At 35.4% G+C, this 23,816-nt stretch overlaps 20 non-coding genes across 20 annotated transcripts; all 20 read right to left on the bottom strand.

The window, feature by feature from the left end:
• Positions 1–4,415: 4,415 nt before the first annotated feature.
• On the bottom strand, positions 4,416–4,498 carry TRNAL-CAG (transfer RNA leucine (anticodon CAG)). Its single transcript has one exon. It is a non-coding gene; the product is annotated as a tRNA-Leu (tRNA).
• A 678-nt stretch (positions 4,499–5,176) lies between these two features.
• Positions 5,177–5,259, bottom strand: TRNAL-CAG (transfer RNA leucine (anticodon CAG)). The gene has a single exon. It is a non-coding gene; the product is annotated as a tRNA-Leu (tRNA).
• Positions 5,260–5,937: 678 nt separating this feature from the next.
• Positions 5,938–6,020, bottom strand: TRNAL-CAG (transfer RNA leucine (anticodon CAG)). The gene has a single exon. It is a non-coding gene; the product is annotated as a tRNA-Leu (tRNA).
• A 678-nt stretch (positions 6,021–6,698) lies between these two features.
• TRNAL-CAG (transfer RNA leucine (anticodon CAG)) lies at positions 6,699–6,781 on the bottom strand. Its single transcript has one exon. It is a non-coding gene; the product is annotated as a tRNA-Leu (tRNA).
• A 678-nt stretch (positions 6,782–7,459) lies between these two features.
• On the bottom strand, positions 7,460–7,542 carry TRNAL-CAG (transfer RNA leucine (anticodon CAG)). Its single transcript has one exon. It is a non-coding gene; the product is annotated as a tRNA-Leu (tRNA).
• Positions 7,543–8,220: 678 nt separating this feature from the next.
• On the bottom strand, positions 8,221–8,303 carry TRNAL-CAG (transfer RNA leucine (anticodon CAG)). Its single transcript has one exon. It is a non-coding gene; the product is annotated as a tRNA-Leu (tRNA).
• A 678-nt stretch (positions 8,304–8,981) lies between these two features.
• On the bottom strand, positions 8,982–9,064 carry TRNAL-CAG (transfer RNA leucine (anticodon CAG)). Its single transcript has one exon. It is a non-coding gene; the product is annotated as a tRNA-Leu (tRNA).
• A 1,417-nt stretch (positions 9,065–10,481) lies between these two features.
• On the bottom strand, positions 10,482–10,564 carry TRNAL-CAG (transfer RNA leucine (anticodon CAG)). Its single transcript has one exon. It is a non-coding gene; the product is annotated as a tRNA-Leu (tRNA).
• Positions 10,565–11,242: 678 nt separating this feature from the next.
• On the bottom strand, positions 11,243–11,325 carry TRNAL-CAG (transfer RNA leucine (anticodon CAG)). Its single transcript has one exon. It is a non-coding gene; the product is annotated as a tRNA-Leu (tRNA).
• Positions 11,326–12,741: 1,416 nt separating this feature from the next.
• On the bottom strand, positions 12,742–12,824 carry TRNAL-CAG (transfer RNA leucine (anticodon CAG)). Its single transcript has one exon. It is a non-coding gene; the product is annotated as a tRNA-Leu (tRNA).
• Positions 12,825–13,502: 678 nt separating this feature from the next.
• On the bottom strand, positions 13,503–13,585 carry TRNAL-CAG (transfer RNA leucine (anticodon CAG)). The gene has a single exon. It is a non-coding gene; the product is annotated as a tRNA-Leu (tRNA).
• A 678-nt stretch (positions 13,586–14,263) lies between these two features.
• Positions 14,264–14,346, bottom strand: TRNAL-CAG (transfer RNA leucine (anticodon CAG)). The gene has a single exon. It is a non-coding gene; the product is annotated as a tRNA-Leu (tRNA).
• Positions 14,347–15,024: 678 nt separating this feature from the next.
• TRNAL-CAG (transfer RNA leucine (anticodon CAG)) lies at positions 15,025–15,107 on the bottom strand. Its single transcript has one exon. It is a non-coding gene; the product is annotated as a tRNA-Leu (tRNA).
• Positions 15,108–15,785: 678 nt separating this feature from the next.
• On the bottom strand, positions 15,786–15,868 carry TRNAL-CAG (transfer RNA leucine (anticodon CAG)). The gene has a single exon. It is a non-coding gene; the product is annotated as a tRNA-Leu (tRNA).
• Positions 15,869–16,546: 678 nt separating this feature from the next.
• Positions 16,547–16,629, bottom strand: TRNAL-CAG (transfer RNA leucine (anticodon CAG)). Its single transcript has one exon. It is a non-coding gene; the product is annotated as a tRNA-Leu (tRNA).
• Positions 16,630–17,307: 678 nt separating this feature from the next.
• TRNAL-CAG (transfer RNA leucine (anticodon CAG)) lies at positions 17,308–17,390 on the bottom strand. The gene has a single exon. It is a non-coding gene; the product is annotated as a tRNA-Leu (tRNA).
• Positions 17,391–18,068: 678 nt separating this feature from the next.
• TRNAL-CAG (transfer RNA leucine (anticodon CAG)) lies at positions 18,069–18,151 on the bottom strand. Its single transcript has one exon. It is a non-coding gene; the product is annotated as a tRNA-Leu (tRNA).
• A 1,417-nt stretch (positions 18,152–19,568) lies between these two features.
• TRNAL-CAG (transfer RNA leucine (anticodon CAG)) lies at positions 19,569–19,651 on the bottom strand. The gene has a single exon. It is a non-coding gene; the product is annotated as a tRNA-Leu (tRNA).
• Positions 19,652–21,068: 1,417 nt separating this feature from the next.
• On the bottom strand, positions 21,069–21,151 carry TRNAL-CAG (transfer RNA leucine (anticodon CAG)). Its single transcript has one exon. It is a non-coding gene; the product is annotated as a tRNA-Leu (tRNA).
• A 2,156-nt stretch (positions 21,152–23,307) lies between these two features.
• On the bottom strand, positions 23,308–23,390 carry TRNAL-CAG (transfer RNA leucine (anticodon CAG)). The gene has a single exon. It is a non-coding gene; the product is annotated as a tRNA-Leu (tRNA).
• Between the last annotated feature and the right edge of the window lie 426 nt (positions 23,391–23,816).

The raw sequence follows: 23,816 nt of genomic DNA, 5'->3' as shown, positions 1-23,816 counted from the left end.
AAAGGAGTTGCTTATTAATGAACAACATTTTTTGATTTCTGTAGGAATCATGGATAAGAAATATTTCCAAGAAACAATAGTAGAGAAATGTATGGTGCCATTTGTGAATAAATATTACCCAACTCACCATAGGATATTCCAAGACAATGATCCTAAACACTCCGCCTCAGCCAAATTTATGGAAGAGAAAGGTATGAATTGGGAACGCACACCACCAGAGTGAGTATTCTTTCAACAGTGTACAAGTAAAATTTTGGATAGCACTCTAGTACTGTAAAAAAAAATTTTGTTTAATAAACAGTACAATATTGTATGTTTAATTTTCTCTATTTACTGTAATGTACTGTAATTAATTTTTTCTATACGCTTTTTTTTTTTTTTTAATTAGATCACCAGACATGAACCCAATCGAATTAGTGTGGGCTCAATTGAAGAGGTACGTTAGGAGTGTTGCAAAGCCAACAACAAAACAGCAACTGGTGGATGGGATAAAGAAATTTTGGCTAGAAGTACTCACACCTGAACATTGTAATAATTATATAAATCACCTGTATAAAGTATTACCTGTTGTAGTTGAAAGAAATGGTCAAGCCACAAATATGTAGTTCTGTATTTTCTGTTTAAAATTTTAAATTGGTGCATTATTTAAAAAAATGATAAAATTGCCTTTGTCTGATTATTGCATAAACTAATGTAGAATATTATACAGTAGTAATGTTATTGATGTGTACTGTATGAACAGTTATTTTCAGTTTTATAAGTCCTGAATAAGAGTACTGTACATTTTGATCAGTGCAGTACATGGAATCGGATGTTGTAATACTTTATTTTTACATTAATATTGATGTTTTTCCAATAAATATTCAATTTTACAGTATGGTACGGTACAGTACATGAGGGTACCTGTACAGTATGATACGTCATTATGGGGGAGAAATACTGTATCCACTAAATGTACAGTAAAATGTTTTTTTCTTATTACAAACACACAAATGCATCTCAGATGGAAATATGCTATACACAGCAGACAGCTTATGGTGACAGAACTTCCCTACTGTATCCCCACCCATAGTCGTGGTATATTTTAGATTGCCTAATGAGACACTCCTGCAGCATTGCCAATGATTCATGTAAAACCTGTGTGCAAACAGTATCTGTATTGAATGCAAAGTACAGTAAGAGTACAGTATACAGTATTATCAGAGCCAAACCTGACCAACATGATGCCCTAGGCTAGATTTTGGCTGATGCCCTCTTGCACAGATGCTACGTAGTTCCGCCTCTAACCCTGCACCCCTTTCCCAGCACCATCACCCATTTTGGCGCTCCTACCCCCTATAATCTAAATAAGAACAATGTGCACATTTAGTGCCAGCCCAAAACAGTGTACAGTATGTTCTTGCTGGGAAGGGGCATGGTAACACAATAATACCCGAAGATGAAATGACACAACACAGTACTGCAACTTTATTCACATTATATCATGCAGTGGTGTCTCTTATTCTCATGACATCATATCATAGTACCACATTACTCCTAACAGTAATGCCCCTTATTCACATTACACCCCACCACATTCATCTTTATTTACATTAGACCACAGGTTCTCAAACTCAGTCCTCAGGACCCCACACAGTGCAGGTTTTGCAGGTCTCACAGAATCACAAGTGAAAAAATTAGCTCCACCTACTGTATGGACCTTCTAAAATGTGTCAGTTAGTAATGAATACATCTGTGCACTTGCTGGTTTACCTGCAAAACATGCACTGTGTGGGGTCCTGAGGACCAAGTTTGAGAACCACTGCATTAGACCATGCAGTAGTGCCCTTTCCTTATGTTACACCAGAAAATATTGTAGTACACCTTATACACATACAGTACAGTAATGCCACACATTAGTAATGCATTTCATATTTAAATTTTCTGATTTAATTTCATAGAGCCGCAGTCACTCACAGAATATAGGCATGTACTGTAGCATCTCATTTTATTCTGCAGAAGCTGATTATTCCCGTTTGGCTAGTTTGCCGCCTCTGTACAGTACAGTATATCACAATAGAAAAAAGTTATAGTGTCAGTGAAAAAAGCACCTCATGACAGATACTGTACACAAGCTCATGTCTAAATACTGTATACTGTAAGCAGTGACATTAAGGGGTACAGTACTGTATATGCAATTGCAGTCGAATTCCGGAAGGAATACGGAAAAAATGGACACGGGATCCCCCATCTTTTTAGAACCAGCACCGGGCTCTGCGCCTGGTCCTGGTGCAAAAAATAAGGGGGACAAAAAAAGCGTAGGGGTTCCCCATATTTTTTGAATCAGCACTGGGCTCCACTAGCTGGACAGATAATGCACAGCCGGGGGAGACTTTTATACAGGTCCCTGCGGCCATGGAATTAAATACCCAACTAGTCACACCTGGCCGGAGTACCCTGGAGGAGTGGGGGCCCCTTAAATCAAGGGGACCCCCCCCTCCAGCCACTCGATTATCTCTATCACCCCTGTGTATTGTAGCTAGGGGATTGTGACGCTCCTTCAGCATTGCCCCGTAGCCTGCAAAATCTGTGCTGTTATTTGCTCCATAGCTGAGTGCCTCCTAGGAGCTACTGTAGGAGTCACAGGCGGTAGCCATTTCAATTGAGTCTGCCCTGCTATAGAATTGTACAGGTATGTGTACATTACCGTACGGTGCATAGAACCTTTACAGTAGAAACTCTCCTGCAGCTTTGGCCTGCTTTACTGTATGTACTGTAAAACTTGTGTTTTGTCAGTTTGCTATGCGACCGAGCCCGGTGTAACGTACTGTACAGTACTGTAATGTGCATAGACCTCGCTTACAGTATCTCTGTGTATTTTGGCTAGGGGATTGTGACGCTCCTTCAGCATCGCCCCGTAGCCTGCACAGCTTATGCCATTTCTCATTCCATACCCAACTGCTGCCTGCCACGAGGTGGGGGTTCAGGAGGTGGGGGTTCATGGGTAGTGGTCGTTTTGACAGTGTGCTATGCGATTGAGTCCGGTGTACCGTAATACTGTATGCAATCCTACAGTAGCTTATCCCTCCCCTGTGTATTTTGGCTAGGGGATTGTGACGCTCCTTCAGCATAGCCCCATAACCTGCACAAGGGTTCAGGGGCGGCGGCCATTTTGCCAGTGTGCTACAGTATGTCATCGAGTCCGGTGTACCATAATATGCATACTGTGTATTTTAGCTAGGGGATTGTGACGCTCATTCAGCATTGCCCCATAGTCTGTACAATCTGGACTATTACTTGCTCCGTAGCCTAGGGCCTCTGTGGGGCAAGGAGTCATAGGTGGTAGCCATTTCTATTCAGTCTGCCCAGCTACAGAATTGTATGTGTACTGTGTACGGAGCATAGTACCTTAACCTGCATAGAACCTGCAGATTATGGTACACCGGACTCGATCGCATAGAACCGCTCATGCAGCTACTGTATGCCCTGGTTTGCAGTATGTGAATAAAAAAAATAATAAAGTGTCTGAAAAAAACTACAGTAACATGCATTCGTACAGTACTTAAGGAATCGAACCCTGGACTCTGAGTATAGGAAGCGAAACACTTCACCACTTCGCCGCAGACAAATGTATAAATCCGTTGGTTTTGATTATGCTGTAATGGCTACGGGATTAGGACGATAACACTGTAGAAAATTCCTAATCTTGAGAGGCAATAGTGAACTTGTAACACACATCCATTTGCGACAGTGTACACTACTGGTTTTACAGTACTGTGTTTTGTCTGCGGGACTTGCACGCTCACATACAGTATTCATAAAGTATTGTAGATGGATCATATACTGTATGCTGTACTACTGTATTTGCGTCGGTGTCGTACTGTATATACTGTACAGTACTGTATTAAATAATGCAGCGTAATGAGTACAGTATTTGCTGTATGCAGCGTAATGAGACGCCTTAGTAAAGTACAGTAGTCCTTATTATGTATGTCAGTATTGTATTTTACGGGAGACCACACGCATGCGCAGTGGTGATTGTAAAAAGCGACATCTGGTGGCTGATCGCAGGTATTACACGTAAAGGTAACGCCAAACGTCAAATGTCTGTCTCCGTGCGATTAGATAGCCTCTCTGTGGCTAGGCGCGCCTCGCTACGCCACAGTACGCTGCGTATGGTCGAACGGGCCAACCGCCGCGGCCACTCAAGATAAAGGTGGCTACATCTGTATGTGGTTGGTTTCAAGCTCTTTTATCCAGGGAGAATACAATCTGATCTTTTATTGCAACATGGGAAATAATGAAATAATTGATGCATTTTTTTATGTTGTAAATTGAAAGATATTTGCAGTGAGTGTTTGTCTAATTCTAAAGTCAATCTTTTCACAAGTAACAAGAAATAGAAACTGTAGAGCAAAGAAGAAAATGAATAACATTGTCAGAAGTGGGATTTGAACCCACGCCTCCAGAGGAGACTGCGACCTGAACGCAGCGCCTTAGACCGCTCGGCCATCCTGACACATGAAACTACTGCTTTTTGAAAAGATGTATATTATGAAATAACCTATCTATAGTTACAATGACAATGTTGCTATTAAAACTGTTAATTTAAAAACTAAATATGAATTGCTTTTCCATTCATTTTAAAGAGGTTTCTAGTTGGCGTTACAATAAAAGTAAGTTTTGTTTTCCATGTTCAGGGTTGGAATCCAAGTGTCTAGAGTTTGTTCTCTAATGGATTTTAACTCAGCAATGAAATGAAATTTGTGAATCTTGCACAAACTGGCTACTTAATTTAGCTCATGGGTTTGATTGGATGCCATTGTAGTGGACCCCAGTGGGGTTTCTGTTCATGACCATTGGCTGAGAAGAGCAGTTTTCTTAAGCCAAAGATATGGAGCCCTCATTCTGAATTTGTGAGATATTTTATTTTGCTACCTCTGTAAATAAAGAATTGTGGATCAAATAATAAAAATAATATGATATACACATATGTGGTTGGTTTCAAGCTCTTTTATCCAGGGAGAATACAATCTGATCTTTTATTGCAACATGGGAAATAATGAAATAATTGATGCATTTTTTATGTTGTAAATTGAAAGAGATTTGCAGTGAGTGTTTGTCTAATTCTAAAGTCAATCTTTTCACAAGTAACAAGAAATAGAAACTGTAGAGCAAAGAAGAAAATAAATAACATTGTCAGAAGTGGGATTTGAACCCACGCCTCCAGAGGAGACTGTGACCTGAACGCAGCGCCTTAGACCGCTCGGCCATCCTGACACATGAAACCACTGCTTTTTGAAAAGATGTATATTATGAAATAACCTATCTATAGTGACAATGACAATGTTGCTATTAAAACTGTTAATTTAAAAACTAGATATGAATTGCTTTTCCATTCATTTTAAAGAGGTTTCTAGTTGGCGTTACAATAAAAGTAAGTTTTGTTTTCCATGTTCAGGGTTGGAATCCAAGTGTCTAGAGTTTGTTCCCTAATGGATTTTAACTCAGCAATGAAATGAAATTTGTGAATCTTGCACAAACTGGCTACTTAATTTAGCTCATGGGTTTGATTGGATGCCAATTTAGTGGACCCCAGTGGGGTTTCTGTTCATGACCATTGGCTGAGAAGAGCAGTTTTCTTAAGCCAAAGATATGGAGCCCTCATTCTGAATTTGTGAGATATTTTATTTTGCTACCTCTGTAAATAAAGAATTGTGGATCAAATAATAAAAATAATATGATATACACATATGTGGTTGGTTTCAAGCTCTTTTATCCAGGGAGAATACAATCTGATCTTTTATTGCAACATGGGAAATAGAGAAATAATTGATGCATTTTTTATGTTGTAAATTGAAAGAGATTTGCAGTGAGTGTTTGTCTAATTCTAAAGTCAATCTTTTCACAAGTAACAAGAAATAGAAACTGTAGAGCAAAGAAGAAAATGAATAACATTGTCAGAAGTGGGATTTGAACCCACGCCTCCAGAGGAGACTGCGACCTGAACGCAGCGCCTTAGACCGCTCGGCCATCCTGACACATGAAACTACTGCTTTTTGAAAAGATGTATATTATGAAATAACCTATCTATAGTTACAATGACAATGTTGCTATTAAAACTGTTAATTTAAAAACTAAATATGAATTGCTTTTCCATTCATTTTAAAGAGGTTTCTAGTTGGCGTTACAATAAAAGTAAGTTTTGTATTCCATGTTCAGGGTTGGAATCCAAGTGTCTAGAGTTTGTTCTCTAATGGATTTTAACTCAGCAATGAAATGAAATTTGTGAATCTTGCACAAACTGGCTACTTAATTTAGCTCATGGGTTTGATTGGATGCCATTGTAGTGGACCCCAGTGGGGTTTCTGTTCATGACCATTGGCTGAGAAGAGCAGTTTTCTTAAGCCAAAGATATGGAGCCCTCATTCTGAATTTGTGAGATATTTTATTTTGCTACCTCTGTAAATAAAGAATTGTGGATCAAATAATAAAAATAATATGATATACACATATGTGGTTGGTTTCAAGCTCTTTTATCAAGGGAGAATACAATCTGATCTTTTATTGCAACATGGGAAATAATGAAATAATTGATGCATTTTTTATGTTGTAAATTGAAAGAGATTTGCAGTGAGTGTTTGTCTAATTCTAAAGTCAATCTTTTCACAAGTAACAAGAAATAGAAACTGTAGAGCAAAGAAGAAAATGAATAACATTGTCAGAAGAGGGATTTGAACCCACACCTCCAGAGGAGACTGCGACCTGAACGCAGCGCCTTAGACCGCTCGGCCATCCTGACACATGAAACCACTGCTTTTTGAAAAGATGTATATTATGAAATAACCTATCTATAGTGACAATGACAATGTTGCTATTAAAACTGTTAATTTAAAAACTAGATATGAATTGCTTTTCCATTCATTTTAAAGAGGTTTCTAGTTGGCGTTACAATAAAAGTAAGTTTTGTTTTCCATGTTCAGGGTTGGAATCCAAGTGTCTAGAGTTTGTTCTCTAATGGATTTTAACTCAGCAATGAAATGAAATTTGTGAATCTTGCACAAACTGGCTACTTAATTTAGCTCATGGGTTTGATTGGATGCCAATTTAGTGGACCCCAGTGGGGTTTCTGTTCATGACCATTGGCTGAGAAGAGCAGTTTTCTTAAGCCAAAGATATGGAGCCCTCATTCTGAATTTGTGAGATATTTTATTTTGCTACCTCTGTAAATAAAGAATTGTGGATCAAATAATAAAAATAATATGATATACACATATGTGGTTGGTTTCAAGCTCTTTTATCCAGGGAGAATACAATCTGATCTATTATTGCAACATGGGAAATAATGAAATAATTGATGCATTTTTTATGCTGTAAATTGAAAGAGATTTGCAGTGAGTGTTTGTCTAAATCTAAAGTCAATCTTTTCACAAGTAACAAGAAATAGAAACTGTAGAGCAAAGAAGAAAACGAACAACATTGTCAGAAGTGGGATTTGAACCCACGCCTCCAGAGGAGACTGCAACCTGAACGCAGCGCCTTAGACCGCTCGGCCATCCTGACACATGAAACCACTGCTTTTTGAAAAGATGTATATTATGAAATAACCTATCTATAGTTACAATGATAATGTTGCTATTAAAACTGTTAATTTAAAAACTAGATATGAATTGCTTTTCCATTCATTTTAAAGAGGTTTCTAGTTGGCGTTACAATAAAAGTAAGTTTTGTTTTCCATGTTCAGGGTTGGAATCCAAGTGTCTAGAGTTTGTTCCCTAATGGATTTTAACTCAGCAATGAAATTAAATTTGTGAATCTTGCACAAACTGGCTACTTAATTTAGCTCATGGGTTTGATTGGATGCCATTGTAGTGGACCCCAGTGGGGTTTCTGTTCATGACCATTGGCTGAGAAGAGCAGTTTTCTTAAGCCAAAGATATGGAGCCCTCATTCTGAATTTGTGAGATATTTTATTTTGCTACCTCTGTAAATAAAGAATTGTGGATCAAATAATAAAAATAATATGATATACACATATGTGGTTGGTTTCAAGCTCTTTTATCCAGGGAGAATACAATCTGATCTTTTATTGCAACATGGGAAATAATGAAATAATTGATGCATTTTTTATGTTGTAAATTGAAAGAGATTTGCAGTGAGTGTTTGTCTAATTCTAAAGTCAATCTTTTCACAAGTAACAAGAAATAGAAACTGTAGAGCAAAGAAGAAAATGAATAACATTGTCAGAAGTGGGATTTGAACCCACGCCTCCAGAGGAGACTGCGACCTGAACGCAGCGCGTTAGACCGCTCGGCCATCCTGACACATGAAACCACTGCTTTTTGAAAAGATGTATATTATGAAATAACCTATCTATAGTTACAATGACAATGTTGCTATTAAAAATGTTAATTTAAAAACTAGATATGAATTGCTTTTCCATTCATTTTAAAGAGGTTTCTAGTTGGCGTTACAATAAAAGTAAGTTTTGTTTTCCATGTTCAGGGTTGGAATCCAAGTGTCTAGAGTTTGTTCTCTAATGGATTTTAACTCAGCAATGAAATGAAATTTGTGAATCTTGCACAAACTGGCTACTTAATTTAGCTCATGGGTTTGATTGGATGCCAATTTAGTGGACCCCAGTGGGGTTTCTGTTCATGACCATTGGCTGAGAAGAGCAGTTTTCTTAAGCCAAAGATATGGAGCCCTCATTCTGAATTTGTGAGATATTTTATTTTGCTACCTCTGTAAATAAAGAATTGTGGATCAAATAATAAAAATAATATGATATACACATATGTGGTTGGTTTCAAGCTCTTTTATCCAGAGAGAATACAATCTGATCTTTTATTGCAACATGGGAAATAATGAAATAATTGATGCATTTTTTATGTTGTAAATTGAAAGAGATTTGCAGTGAGTGTTTGTCTAATTCTAAAGTCAATCTTTTCACAAGTAACAAGAAATAGAAACTGTAGAGCAAAGAAGAAAATGAATAACATTGTCAGAAGTGGGATTTGAACCCACGCCTCCAGAGGAGACTGCGACCTGAACGCAGCGCCTTAGACCGCTCGGCCATCCTGACACATGAAACAACTCCTTTTTTAAAAGATGTATATTATGAAATAACCTATCTATAGTTACAATGACAATGTTGCTATTAAAACTGTTAATTTAAAAACTAAATATGAATTGCTTTTTCATTCATTTTAAAGAGGTTTCTAGTTGGCGTTACAATAAAAGTATGTTTTGTTTTCCATGTTCAGGGTTGGAATCCAAGTGTCTAGAGTTTGTTCTCTAATGGATTTTAACTCAGCAATGAAATTAAATTTGTGAATCTTGCACAAACTGGTTATTTAATTTAGCTCATGGGTTCGATTGGATGCCATTGTAGTGGACCCCAGTGGGGTTTCTGTTCATGACCATTGGCTGAGAAGAGCAGTTTTCTTAAGCCAAAGATATGGAGCACTCATTCTGAATTTGTGAGATATTTTATTTTGCTACCTCTGTAAATAAAGAATTGTGGATCAAATAATAAAAATAATATGATATACACATATGTGGTTGGTTTCAAGCTCTTTTATCCAGGGAGAATACAATCTGATCTTTTATTGCAACATGGGAAATAATGAAATAATTGATGCATTTTTTATGTTGTAAATTGAAAGAGATTTGCAGTGAGTGTTTGTCTAATTCTAAAGCCAATCTTTTCACAAGTAACAAGAAATAGAAACTGTAGAGCAAAGAAGAAAATGAATAACATTGTCAGAAGTTGGATTTGAACCCAGGACACGCAGCGCCTTAGACCGCTCGGCCATCCTCACACATGAAACCACTGCTTTTTGAAAAGATGTATATTATGAAATAACCTATCTATAGTTACAATGACAATGTTGCTATTAAAACTGTTAATTTAAAAACTAGATATGAATTGCTTTTTCATTCATTTTAAAGAGGTTTCTAGTTGGCGTTACAATAAAAGTAAGTTTTGTTTTCCATGTTCAGGGTTGGAATCCAAGTGTCTAGAGTTTGTTCTCTAATGGATTTTAACTCAGCAATGAAATTAAATTTGTGAATCTTTCACAAACTGGTTATTTAATTTAGCTCATGTGTTCGATTGGATGCCATTGTAGTGGACCCCAGTGGGGTTTCTGTTCATGACCATTGGCTGAGAAGAGCAGTTTTCTTAAGCCAAAGATATGGAGCCCTCATTCTGAATTTGTGAGATATTTTATTTTGCTACCTCTGTAAATAAAGAATTGTGGATCAAATAATAAAAATAATATGATATACACATATGTGGTTGGTTTCAAGCTCTTTTATCCAGGGAGAATACAATCTGATCTTTTATTGCAACATGGGAAATAATGAAATAATTGATGCATTTTTTATGTTGTAAATTGAAAGAGATTTGCAGTGAGTGTTTGTCTAATTCTAAAGTCAATCTTCTCACAAGTAACAAGAAATAGAAACTGTAGAGCAAAGAAGAAAATGAATAACATTGTCAGAAGTGGGATTTGAACCCACGCCTCCAGAGGAGACTGCGACCTGAACGCAGCGCCTTAGACCGCTCGGCCATCCTGACACATGAAATCACTGCTTTTTGAAAAGATGTATATTATGAAATAACCTATCTATAGTTACAATGACAATGTTGCTATTAAAACTGTTAATTTAAAAACTAGATATGAATTGCTTTTCCATTCATTTTAAAGAGGTTTCTAGTTGGCGTTACAATAAAAGTAAGTTTTGTTTTCCATGTTCAGGGTTGGAATCCAAGTGTCTAGAGTTTGTTCTCTAATGGATTTTAACTCAGCAATGAAATGAAATTTGTGAATCTTGCACAAACTGGCTACTTAATTTAGCTCATGGGTTTGATTGGATGCCAATTTAGTGGACCCCAGTGGGGTTTCTGTTCATGACCATTGGCTGAGAAGAGCAGTTTTCTTAAGCCAAAGATATGGAGCCCTCATTCTGAATTTGTGAGATATTTTATTTTGCTACCTCTGTAAATAAAGAATTGTGGATCAAATAATAAAAATAATATGATATACACATATGTGGTTGGTTTCAAGCTCTTTTATCCAGGGAGAATACAATCTGATCTTTTATTGACACATGGGAAATAATGAAATAATTGATGCATTTTTTATGTTGTAAATTGAAAGAGATTTGCAGTGAGTGTAAGTCTAATTCTAAAGTCAATCTTTTCACAAGTAACAAGAAATAGAAACTGTAGAGCAAAGAAGAAAATGAATAACATTGTCAGAAGTGGGATTTGAACCCACGCCTCCAGAGTGGACTGCGACCTGAACGCAGCGCCTTAGACCGCTCGGCCATCCTGACACATGAAACCACTGCTTTTTGAAAAGATGTATATTATGAAATAACCTATCTATAGTTACAATGACAATGTTGCTATTAAAACTGTTAATTTAAAAACTAGATATGAATTGCTTTTTCATTCATTTTAAAGAGGTTTCTAGTTGGCGTTACAATAAAAGTAAGTTTTGTTTTCCATGTTCAGGGTTGGAATCCAAGTGTCTAGAGTTTGTTCTCTAATGGATTTTAACTCAGCAATGAAATTAAATTTGTGAATCTTGCACAAACTGGTTATTTAATTTAGCTCATGGGTTCGATTGGATGCCATTGTAGTGGACCCCAGTGGGGTTTCTGTTCATGACCATTGGCTGAGAAGAGCAGTTTTCTTAAGCCAAAGATATGGAGCCCTCATTCTGAATTTGTGAGATATTTTATTTTGCTACCTCTGTAAATAAAGAATTGTGGATCAAATAATAAAAATAATATGATATACACATATGTGGTTGGTTTCAAGCTCTTTTATCCAGAGAGAATACAATCTGATCTTTTATTGCAACATGGGAAATAATGAAATAATTGATACATTTTTTATGTTGTAAATTGAAAGAGATTTGCAGTGAGTGTTTGTCTAATTCTAAAGTCAATCTTTTCACAAGTAACAAGAAATAGAAACTGTAGAGCAAAGAAGAAAATTAATAACATTGTCAGAAGTGGGATTTGAACCCAGGCCACTCAGCGCCTTAGACCGCTCGGCCATCCTGACACATGAAACCACTGCTTTTTGAAAAGATGTATATTATGAAATAACCTATCTATAGTTACAATGACAATGTTGCTATTAAAACTGTTAATTTAAAAAATAAATATGAATTGCTTTTCCATTCATTTTAAAGAGGTTTCTAGTTGGCGTTACAATAAAAGTAAGTTTTGTTTTCCATGTTCAGGGTTGGAATCCAAGTGTCTAGAGTTTGTTCTCTAATGGATTTTAACTCAGCAATGAAATGAAATTTGTGAATCTTGCACAAACTGGCTACTTAATTTAGCTCATGGGTTTGATTGGATGCCATTGTAGTGGACCCCAGTGGGGTTTCTGTTCATGACCATTGGCTGAGAAGAGCAGTTTTCTTAAGCCAAAGATATGGAGCCCTCATTCTGAATTTGTGAGATATTTTATTTTGCTACCTCTGTAAATAAAAATTGTGGATAAAATAATAAAAATAATATGATATACACATATGGGGTTGGTTTCAAGCTCTTTTATCCAGGAAGAATACAATCTGATCTTTTATTGCAACATGGGAAATAATGAAATTATTGATGCATTTTTTATGTTGTAAATTGAAAGAGATTTGCAGTGAGTGTTTGTCTAATTCTAAAGTCAATCTTTTCACAAGTAACAAGAAATAGAAACTGTAGAGCAAAGAAGAAAATGAATAACATTGTCAGAAGTGGGATTTTAACCCACGCCTCCAGAGGAGACTGCGACCTGAACGCAGCGCCTTAGACCGCTCGGCCATCCTGACACATGAAACCACTGCTTTTTGAAAAGATGTATATTATGAAATAACCTATCTATAGTTACAATGACAATGTTGCTATTAAAACTGTTAATTTAAAAACTAGATATGAATTGCTTTTCCATTCATTTTAAAGAGGTTTCTAGTTGGCGTTACAATAAAAGTAAGTTTTGTTTTCCATGTTCAGGGTTGGAATCCAAGTGTCAAGAGTTTGTTCTCTAATGGATTTTAACTCAGCAATGAAATGAAATTTGTGAATCTTGCACAAACTGGCTACTTAATTTAGCTCATGGGTTTGATTGGATGCCAATTTAGTGGACCCCAGTGGGGTTTCTGTTCATGACCATTGGCTGAGAAGAGCAGTTTTCTTAAGCCAAAGATATGGAGCCCTCATTCTGAATTTGTGAGATATTTTATTTTGCTACCTCTGTAAATAAAGAATTGTGGATCAAATAATAAAAATAATATGATATTCACATATGTGGTTGGTTTCAAGCTCTTTTATCCAGGGAGAATACAATCTGATCTTTTATTGACACATGGGAAATAATGAAATAATTGATGCATTTTTTATGTTGTAAATTGAAAGAGATTTGCAGTGAGTGTAAGTCTAATTCTAAAGTCAATCTTTTCACAAGTAACAAGAAATAGAAACTGTAGAGCAAAGAAGAAAATGAATAACATTGTCAGAAGTGGGATTTGAACCCACGCCTCCAGAGGGGACTGCGACCTGAACGCAGCGCCTTAGACCGCTCGGCCATCCTGACACATGAAACCACTGCTTTTTGAAAAGATGTATATTATGAAATAACCTATCTATAGTTACAATGACAATGTTGCTATTAAAACTGTTAATTTAAAAAATAAATATGAATTGCTTTTCCATTCATTTTAAAGAGGTTTCTAGTTGGCGTTACAATAAAAGTAAGTTTTGTTTTCCATGTTCAGGGTTGGAATCCAAGTGTCTAGAGTTTGTTCTCTAATGGATTTTAACTCAGCAATGAAATGAAATTTGTGAATCTTGCACAAACTGGCTACTTAATTTAGCTCATGGGTTTGATTGGATGCCATTGTAGTGGACCCCAGTGGGGTTTCTGTTCATGACCATTGGCTGAGAAGAGCAGTTTTCTTAAGCCAAAGATATGGAGCCCTCATTCTGAATTTGTGAGATATTTTATTTTGCTACCTCTGTAAATAAAGAATTGTGGATAAAATAATAAAAATAATATGATATACACATATGTGGTTGGTTTCAAGCTCTTTTATCCAGGAAGAATACAATCTGATCTTTTATTGCAACATGGGAAATAATGAAATTATTGATGCATTTTTTATGTTGTAAATTGAAAGAGATTTGCAGTGAGTGTTTGTCTAATTCTAAAGTCAATCTTTTCACAAGTAACAAGAAATAGAAACTGTAGAGCAAAGAAGAAAATGAATAACATTGTCAGAAGTGGGATTTTAACCCACGCCTCCAGAGGAGACTGCGACCTGAACGCAGCGCCTTAGACCGCTCGGCCATCCTGACACATGAAACCACTGCTTTTTGAAAAGATGTATATTATGAAATAACCTATCTATAGTTACAATGACAATGTTGCTATTAAAACTGTTAATTTAAAAACTAGATATGAATTGCTTTTCCATTCATTTTAAAGAGGTTTCTAGTTGGCGTTACAATAAAAGTAAGTTTTGTTTTCCATGTTCAGGGTTGGAATCCAAGTGTCAAGAGTTTGTTCTCTAATGGATTTTAACTCAGCAATGAAATGAAATTTGTGAATCTTGCACAAACTGGCTACTTAATTTAGCTCATGGGTTTGATTGGATGCCAATTTAGTGGACCCCAGTGGGGTTTCTGTTCATGACCATTGGCTGAGAAGAGCAGTTTTCTTAAGCCAAAGATATGGAGCCCTCATTCTGAATTTGTGAGATATTTTATTTTGCTACCTCTGTAAATAAAGAATTGTGGATCAAATAATAAAAATAATATGATATTCACATATGTGGTTGGTTTCAAGCTCTTTTATCCAGGGAGAATACAATCTGATCTTTTATTGACACATGGGAAATAATGAAATAATTGATGCATTTTTTATGTTGTAAATTGAAAGAGATTTGCAGTGAGTGTAAGTCTAATTCTAAAGTCAATCTTTTCACAAGTAACAAGAAATAGAAACTGTAGAGCAAAGAAGAAAATGAATAACATTGTCAGAAGTGGGATTTGAACCCACGCCTCCAGAGGGGACTGCGACCTGAACGCAGCGCCTTAGACCGCTCGGCCATCCTGACACATGAAACCACTGCTTTTTGAAAAGATGTATATTATGAAATAACCTATCTATAGTTACAATGACAATGTTGCTATTAAAACTGTTAATTTAAAAAATAAATATGAATTGCTTTTCCATTCATTTTAAAGAGGTTTCTAGTTGGCGTTACAATAAAAGTAAGTTTTGTTTTCCATGTTCAGGGTTGGAATCCAAGTGTCTAGAGTTTGTTCTCTAATGGATTTTAACTCAGCAATGAAATGAAATTTGTGAATCTTGCACAAACTGGCTACTTAATTTAGCTCATGGGTTTGATTGGATGCCATTGTAGTGGACCCCAGTGGGGTTTCTGTTCATGACCATTGGCTGAGAAGAGCAGTTTTCTTAAGCCAAAGATATGGAGCCCTCATTCTGAATTTGTGAGATATTTTATTTTGCTACCTCTGTAAATAAAGAATTGTGGATAAAATAATAAAAATAATATGATATACACATATGTGGTTGGTTTCAAGCTCTTTTATCCAGGAAGAATACAATCTGATCTTTTATTGCAACATGGGAAATAATGAAATAATTGATGCATTTTTTATGTTGTAAATTGAAAGAGATTTGCAGTGAGTGTTTGTCTAATTCTAAAGTCAATCTTTTCACAAGTAACAAGAAATAGAAACTGTAGAGCAAAGAAGAAAATGAATAACATTGTCAGAAGTGGGATTTGAACCCACGCCTCCAGAGGAGACTGCGACCTGAACGCAGCGCCTTAGACCGCTCGGCCATCCTGACACATGAAACCACTGCTTTTTGAAAAGATGTATATTATGAAATAACCTATCTATAGTTACAATGACAATGTTGCTATTAAAACTGTTAATTTAAAAAATAAATATGAATTGCTTTTCCATTCATTTTAAAGAGGTTTCTAGTTGGCGTTACAATAAAAGTAAGTTTTGTTTTCCATGTTCAGGGTTGGAATCCAAGTGTCTAGAGTTTGTTCTCTAATGGATTTTAACTCAGCAATGAAATGAAATTTGTGAATCTTGCACAAACTGGCTACTTAATTTAGCTCATGAGTTTGATTGGATGCCAATTTAGTGGACCCCAGTGGGGTTTCTGTTCATGACCATTGGCTGAGAAGAGCAGTTTTCTTAAGCCAAAGATATGGAGCCCTCATTCTGAATTTGTGAGATATTTTATTTTGCTACCTCTGTAAATAAAGAATTGTGGATCAAATAATAAAAATAATATGATATACACATATGTGGTTGGTTTCAAGCTCTTTTATCCAGGAAGAATACAATCTGATCTTTTATTGCAACATGGGAAATAATGAAATTATTGATGCATTTTTTATGTTGTAAATTGAAAGAGATTTGCAGTGAGTGTTTGTCTAATTCTAAAGTCAATCTTTTCACAAGTAACAAGAAATAGAAACTGTAGAGCAAAGAAGAAAATGAATAACATTGTCAGAAGTGGGATTTTAACCCACGCCTCCAGAGGAGACTGCGACCTGAACGCAGCGCCTTAGACCGCTCGGCCATCCTGACACATGAAACCACTGCTTTTTGAAAAGATGTATATTATGAAATAACCTATCTATAGTTACAATGACAATGTTGCTATTAAAACTGTTAATTTAAAAACTAGATATGAATTGCTTTTCCATTCATTTTAAAGAGGTTTCTAGTTGGCGTTACAATAAAAGTAAGTTTTGTTTTCCATGTTCAGGGTTGGAATCCAAGTGTCAAGAGTTTGTTCTCTAATGGATTTTAACTCAGCAATGAAATGAAATTTGTGAATCTTGCACAAACTGGCTACTTAATTTAGCTCATGGGTTTGATTGGATGCCAATTTAGTGGACCCCAGTGGGGTTTCTGTTCATGACCATTGGCTGAGAAGAGCAGTTTTCTTAAGCCAAAGATATGGAGCCCTCATTCTGAATTTGTGAGATATTTTATTTTGCTACCTCTGTAAATAAAGAATTGTGGATCAAATAATAAAAATACTATGATATTCACATATGTGGTTGGTTTCAAGCTCTTTTATCCAGGGAGAATACAATCTGATCTTTTATTGACACATGGGAAATAATGAAATAATTGATGCATTTTTTATGTTGTAAATTGAAAGAGATTTGCAGTGAGTGTAAGTCTAATTCTAAAGTCAATCTTTTCACAAGTAACAAGAAATAGAAACTGTAGAGCAAAGAAGAAAATGAATAACATTGTCAGAAGTGGGATTTGAACCCACGCCTCCAGAGGGGACTGCGACCTGAACGCAGCGCCTTAGACCGCTCGGCCATCCTGACACATGAAACCACTGCTTTTTGAAAAGATGTATATTATGAAATAACCTATCTATAGTTACAATGACAATGTTGCTATTAAAACTGTTAATTTAAAAAATAAATATGAATTGCTTTTCCATTCATTTTAAAGAGGTTTCTAGTTGGCGTTACAATAAAAGTAAGTTTTGTTTTCCATGTTCAGGGTTGGAATCCAAGTGTCTAGAGTTTGTTCTCTAATGGATTTTAACTCAGCAATGAAATGAAATTTGTGAATCTTGCACAAACTGGCTACTTAATTTAGCTCATGGGTTTGATTGGATGCCATTGTAGTGGACCCCAGTGGGGTTTCTGTTCATGACCATTGGCTGAGAAGAGCAGTTTTCTTAAGCCAAAGATATGGAGCCCTCATTCTGAATTTGTGAGATATTTTATTTTGCTACCTCTGTAAATAAAGAATTGTGGATAAAATAATAAAAATAATATGATATACACATATGTGGTTGGTTTCAAGCTCTTTTATCCAGGAAGAATACAATCTGATCTTTTATTGCAACATGGGAAATAATGAAATAATTGATGCATTTTTTATGTTGTAAATTGAAAGAGATTTGCAGTGAGTGTTTGTCTAATTCTAAAGTCAATCTTTTCACAAGTAACAAGAAATAGAAACTGTAGAGCAAAGAAGAAAATGAATAACATTGTCAGAAGTGGGATTTGAACCCACGCCTCCAGAGGAGACTGCGACCTGAACGCAGCGCCTTAGACCGCTCGGCCATCCTGACACATGAAACCACTGCTTTTTGAAAAGATGTATATTATGAAATAACCTATCTATAGTTACAATGACAATGTTGCTATTAAAACTGTTAATTTAAAAAATAAATATGAATTGCTTTTCCATTCATTTTAAAGAGGTTTCTAGTTGGCGTTACAATAAAAGTAAGTTTTGTTTTCCATGTTCAGGGTTGGAATCCAAGTGTCTAGAGTTTGTTCTCTAATGGATTTTAACTCAGCAATGAAATGAAATTTGTGAATCTTGCACAAACTGGCTACTTAATTTAGCTCATGAGTTTGATTGGATGCCAATTTAGTGGACCCCAGTGGGGTTTCTGTTCATGACCATTGGCTGAGAAGAGCAGTTTTCTTAAGCCAAAGATATGGAGCCCTCATTCTGAATTTGTGAGATATTTTATTTTGCTACCTCTGTAAATAAAGAATTGTGGATCAAATAATAAAAATAATATGATATACACATATGTGGTTGGTTTCAAGCTCTTTTATCCAGGGAGAATACAATCTGATCTTTTATTGCAACATGGGAAATAGAGAAATAATTGATGCATTTTTTATGTTGTAAAGTGAAAGAGATTTGCAGTGAGTGTTTGTCTAATTCTAAAGTCAATCTTTTCACAAGTAACAAGAAATAGAAACTGTAGAGCAAAGAAGAAAATGAATAACATTGTCAGAAGTGGGATTTGAACCCAGGCCACTCAGCGCCTTAAACCGCTCAGCCATCCTGACACATGAAACTACTGCTTTTTGAAAAGATGTATATTATGAAATAACCTATCTATAGTTACAATGACAATGTTGCTATTAAAACTGTTAATTTTAAAAATAAATATGAATTGCTTTTCCATTCATTTTAAAGAGGTTTCTAGTTGGCGTTACAATAAAAGTAAGTTTTGTTTTCCATGTTCAGGGTTGGAATCCAAGTGTCTAGAGTTTGTTCTCTAATGGATTTTAACTCAGCAATGAAATGAAATTTGTGAATCTTGCACAAACTGGCTACTTAATTTAGCTCATGGGTTTGATTGGATGCCATTGTAGTGGACCCCAGTGGGGTTTCTGTTCATGACCATTGGCTGAGAAGAGCAGTTTTCTTAAGCCAAAGATATGGAGCCCTCATTCTGAATTTGTGAGATATTTTATTTTGCTACCTCTGTAAATAAAGAATTGTGGATAAAATAATAAAAATAATATGATATACACATATGTGGTTGGTTTCAAGCTCTTTTATCCAGGAAGAATACAATCTGATCTTTTATTGCAACATGGGAAATAATGAAATAATTGATGCATTTTTTATGTTGTAAATTGAAAGAGATTTGCAGTGAGTGTTTGTCTAATTCTAAAGTCAATCTTTTCACAAGTAACAAGAAATAGAAACTGTAGAGCAAAGAAGAAAATGAATAACATTGTCAGAAGTGGGATTTGAACCCACGCCTCCAGAGGAGACTGCGACCTGAACGCAGCGCCTTAGACCGCTCGGCCATCCTGACACATGAAACCACTGCTTTTTGAAAAGATGTATATTATGAAATAACCTATCTATAGTTACAATGACAATGTTGCTATTAAAACTGTTAATTTAAAAAATAAATATGAATTGCTTTTCCATTCATTTTAAAGAGGTTTCTAGTTGGCGTTACAATAAAAGTAAGTTTTGTTTTCCATGTTCAGGGTTGGAATCCAAGTGTCTAGAGTTTGTTCTCTAATGGATTTTAACTCAGCAATGAAATGAAATTTGTGAATCTTGCACAAACTGGCTACTTAATTTAGCTCATGAGTTTGATTGGATGCCAATTTAGTGGACCCCAGTGGGGTTTCTGTTCATGACCATTGGCTGAGAAGAGCAGTTTTCTTAAGCCAAAGATATGGAGCCCTCATTCTGAATTTGTGAGATATTTTATTTTGCTACCTCTGTAAATAAAGAATTGTGGATCAAATAATAAAAATAATATGATATACACATATGTGGTTGGTTTCAAGCTCTTTTATCCAGGGAGAATACAATCTGATCTTTTATTGCAACATGGGAAATAGAGAAATAATTGATGCATTTTTTATGTTGTAAAGTGAAAGAGATTTGCAGTGAGTGTTTGTCTAATTCTAAAGTCAATCTTTTCACAAGTAACAAGAAATAGAAACTGTAGAGCAAAGAAGAAAATGAATAACATTGTCAGAAGTGGGATTTGAACCCAGGCCACTCAGCGCCTTAAACCGCTCAGCCATCCTGACACATGAAACTACTGCTTTTTGAAAAGATGTATATTATGAAATAACCTATCTATAGTTACAATGACAATGTTGCTATTAAAACTGTTAATTTTAAAAATAAATATGAATTGCTTTTCCATTCATTTTAAAGAGGTTTCTAGTTGGCGTTACAATAAAAGTAAGTTTTGTTTTCCATGTTCAGGGTTGGAATCCAAGTGTCTAGAGTTTGTTCTCTAATGGATTTTAACTCAGCAATGAAATGAAATTTGTGAATCTTGCACAAACTGGCTACTTAATTTAGCTCATGGGTTTGATTGGATGCCATTGTAGTGGACCCCAGTGGGGTTTCTGTTCATGACCACTGGCTGAGAAGAGCAGTTTTCTTAAGCCAAAGATATGGAGCCCTCATTCTGAATTTGTGAGATATTTTATTTTGCTACCTCTGTAAATAAAGAATTGTGGATAAAATAATAAAAATAATATGATATACACATATGTGGTTGGTTTCAAGCTCTTTTATCCAGGGAGAATACAATCTGATCTTTTATTGCAACATGGGAAATAATGAAATAATTGATGCATTTTTTATGTTGTAAATTGAAAGAGATTTGCAGTGAGTGTAAGTCTAATTCTAAAGTCAATCTTTTCACAAGTAACAAGAAATAGAAACTGTAGAGCAAATAAGAAAATGAATAACATTGTCAGAAGTGGGATTTGAACCCACGCCTCCAGAGGAGACTGCGACCTGAACGCAGCGCCTTAGACCGCTCGGCCATCCTGACACATGAAACCACTACTTTTTGAAAAGATGTATATTATGAAATAACCTATCTATAGTTACAATGACAATGTTGCTATTAAAACTGTTAATTTAAAAACTAAATATGAATTGCTTTTTCATTCATTTTAAAGAGGTTTCTAGTTGGCGTTACAATAAAAGTATGTTTTGTTTTCCATGTTCAGGGTTGGAATCCAAGTGTCTAGAGTTTGTTCTCTAATGGATTTTAACTCAGCAATGAAATTAAATTTGTGAATCTTGCACAAACTGGTTATTTAATTTAGCTCATGGGTTCGATTGGATGCCATTGTAGTGGACCCCAGTGGGGTTTCTGTTCATGACCATTGGCTGAGAAGAGCAGTTTTCTTAAGCCAAAGATATGGAGCCCTCATTCTGAATTTGTGAGATATTTTATTTTGCTACCTCTGTAAATAAAGAATTGTGGATCAAATAATAAAAATAATATGATATACACATATGTGGTTGGTTTCAAGCTCTTTTATCCAGGGAGAATACAATCTGATCTTTTATTGCAACATGGGAAATAATGAAATAATTGATGCATTTTTTATGTTGTAAATTGAAAGAGATTTGCAGTGAGTGTTTGTCTAATTCTAAAGTCAATCTTTTCACAAGTAACAAGAAATAGAAACTGTAGAGCAAAGAAGAAAATGAATAACATTGTCAGAAGTGGGATTTGAACCCAGGCCACTCAGCGCCTTAGACCGCTCGGCCATCCTGACACATGAAACCACTGCTTTTTGAAAAGATGTATATTATGAAATAACCTATCTATAGTTACAATGACAATGTTGCTATTAAAACTGTTAATTTAAAAAATAAATATGAATTGCTTTTCCATTCATTTTAAAGAGGTTTCTAGTTGGCGTTACAATAAAAGTAAGTTTTGTTTTCCATGTTCAGGGTTGGAATCCAAGTGTCTAGAGTTTGTTCTCTAATGGATTTTAACTCAGCAATGAAATGAAATTTGTGAATCTTGCACAAACTGGCTACTTAATTTAGCTCATGAGTTTGATTGGATGCCAATTTAGTGGACCCCAGTGGGGTTTCTGTTCATGACCATTGGCTGAGAAGAGCAGTTTTCTTAAGCCAAAGATATGGAGCCCTCATTCTGAATTTGTGAGATATTTTATTTTGCTACCTCTGTAAATAAAGAATTGTGGATCAAATAATAAAAATAATATGATATACACATATGTGGTTGGTTTCAAGCTCTTTTATCCAGAGAGAATACAATCTGATCTTTTATTGCAACATGGGAAATAGAGAAATAATTGATGCATTTTTTATGTTGTAAAGTGAAAGAGATTTGCAGTGAGTGTTTGTCTAATTCTAAAGCCAATCTTTTCACAAGTAACAAGAAATAGAAACTGTAGAGCAAAGAAGAAAATGAATAACATTGTCAGAAGTGGGATTTGAACCCAGGCCACTCAGCGCCTTAAACCGCTCAGCCATCCTGACACATGAAACTACTGCTTTTTGAAAAGATTTATATTATGAAATAACCTATCTATAGTTACAATGACAATGTTGCTATTAAAACTGTTAATTTTAAAAATAAATATGAATTGCTTTTCCATTCATTTTAAAGAGGTTTCTAGTTGGCGTTACAATAAAAGTAAGTTTTGTTTTCCATGTTCAGGGTTGGAATCCAAGTGTCTAGAGTTTGTTCTCTAATGGATTTTAACTCAGCAATGAAATGAAATTTGTGAATCTTGCACAAACTGGCTACTTAATTTAGCTCATGGGTTTGATTGGATGCCATTGTAGTGGACCCCAGTGGGGTTTCTGTTCATGACCATTGGCTGAGAAGAGCAGTTTTCTTAAGCCAAAGATATGGAGCCCTCATTCTGAATTTGTGAGATATTTTATTTTGCTACCTCTGTAAATAAAGAATTGTGGATAAAATAATAATAATAATATGATATACACATATGTGGTTGGTTTCAAGCTCTTTTATCCAGGGAGAATACAATCTGATCTTTTATTGCAACATGGGAAATAATGAAATAATTGATGCATTTTTTATGTTGTAAATTGAAAGAGATTTGCAGTGAGTGTAAGTCTAATTCTAAAGTCAATCTTTTCACAAGTAACAAGAAATAGAAACTGTAGAGCAAATAAGAAAATGAATAACATTGTCAGAAGTGGGATTTGAACCCACGCCTCCAGAGGAGACTGCGACCTGAACGCAGCGCCTTAGACCGCTCGGCCATCCTGACACATGAAACCACTACTTTTTGAAAAGATGTATATTATGAAATAACCTATCTATAGTTACAATGACAATGTTGCTATTAAAACTGTTAATTTAAAAACTAAATATGAATTGCTTTTTCATTCATTTTAAAGAGGTTTCTAGTTGGCGTTACAATAAAAGTATGTTTTGTTTTCCATGTTCAGGGTTGGAATCCAAGTGTCTAGAGTTTGTTCTCTAATGGATTTTAACTCAGCAATGAAATTCAATTTGTGAATCTTGCACAAACTGGTTATTTAATTTAGCTCATGGGTTCGATTGGATGCCATTGTAGTGGACCCCAGTGGGGTTTCTGTTCATGACCATTGGCTGAGAAGAGCAGTTTTCTTAAGCCAAAGATATGGAGCCCTCATTCTGAATTTGTGAGATATTTTATTTTGCTACCTCTGTA

This window comes from Pseudophryne corroboree, chromosome 1 (genome assembly GCF_028390025.1).
Source record: "Pseudophryne corroboree isolate aPseCor3 chromosome 1, aPseCor3.hap2, whole genome shotgun sequence".
In the NCBI taxonomy this organism is placed as follows: Eukaryota; Metazoa; Chordata; class Amphibia; order Anura; family Myobatrachidae; genus Pseudophryne; species Pseudophryne corroboree.
This window is presented reverse-complemented; position numbering and strand designations above follow the sequence as displayed.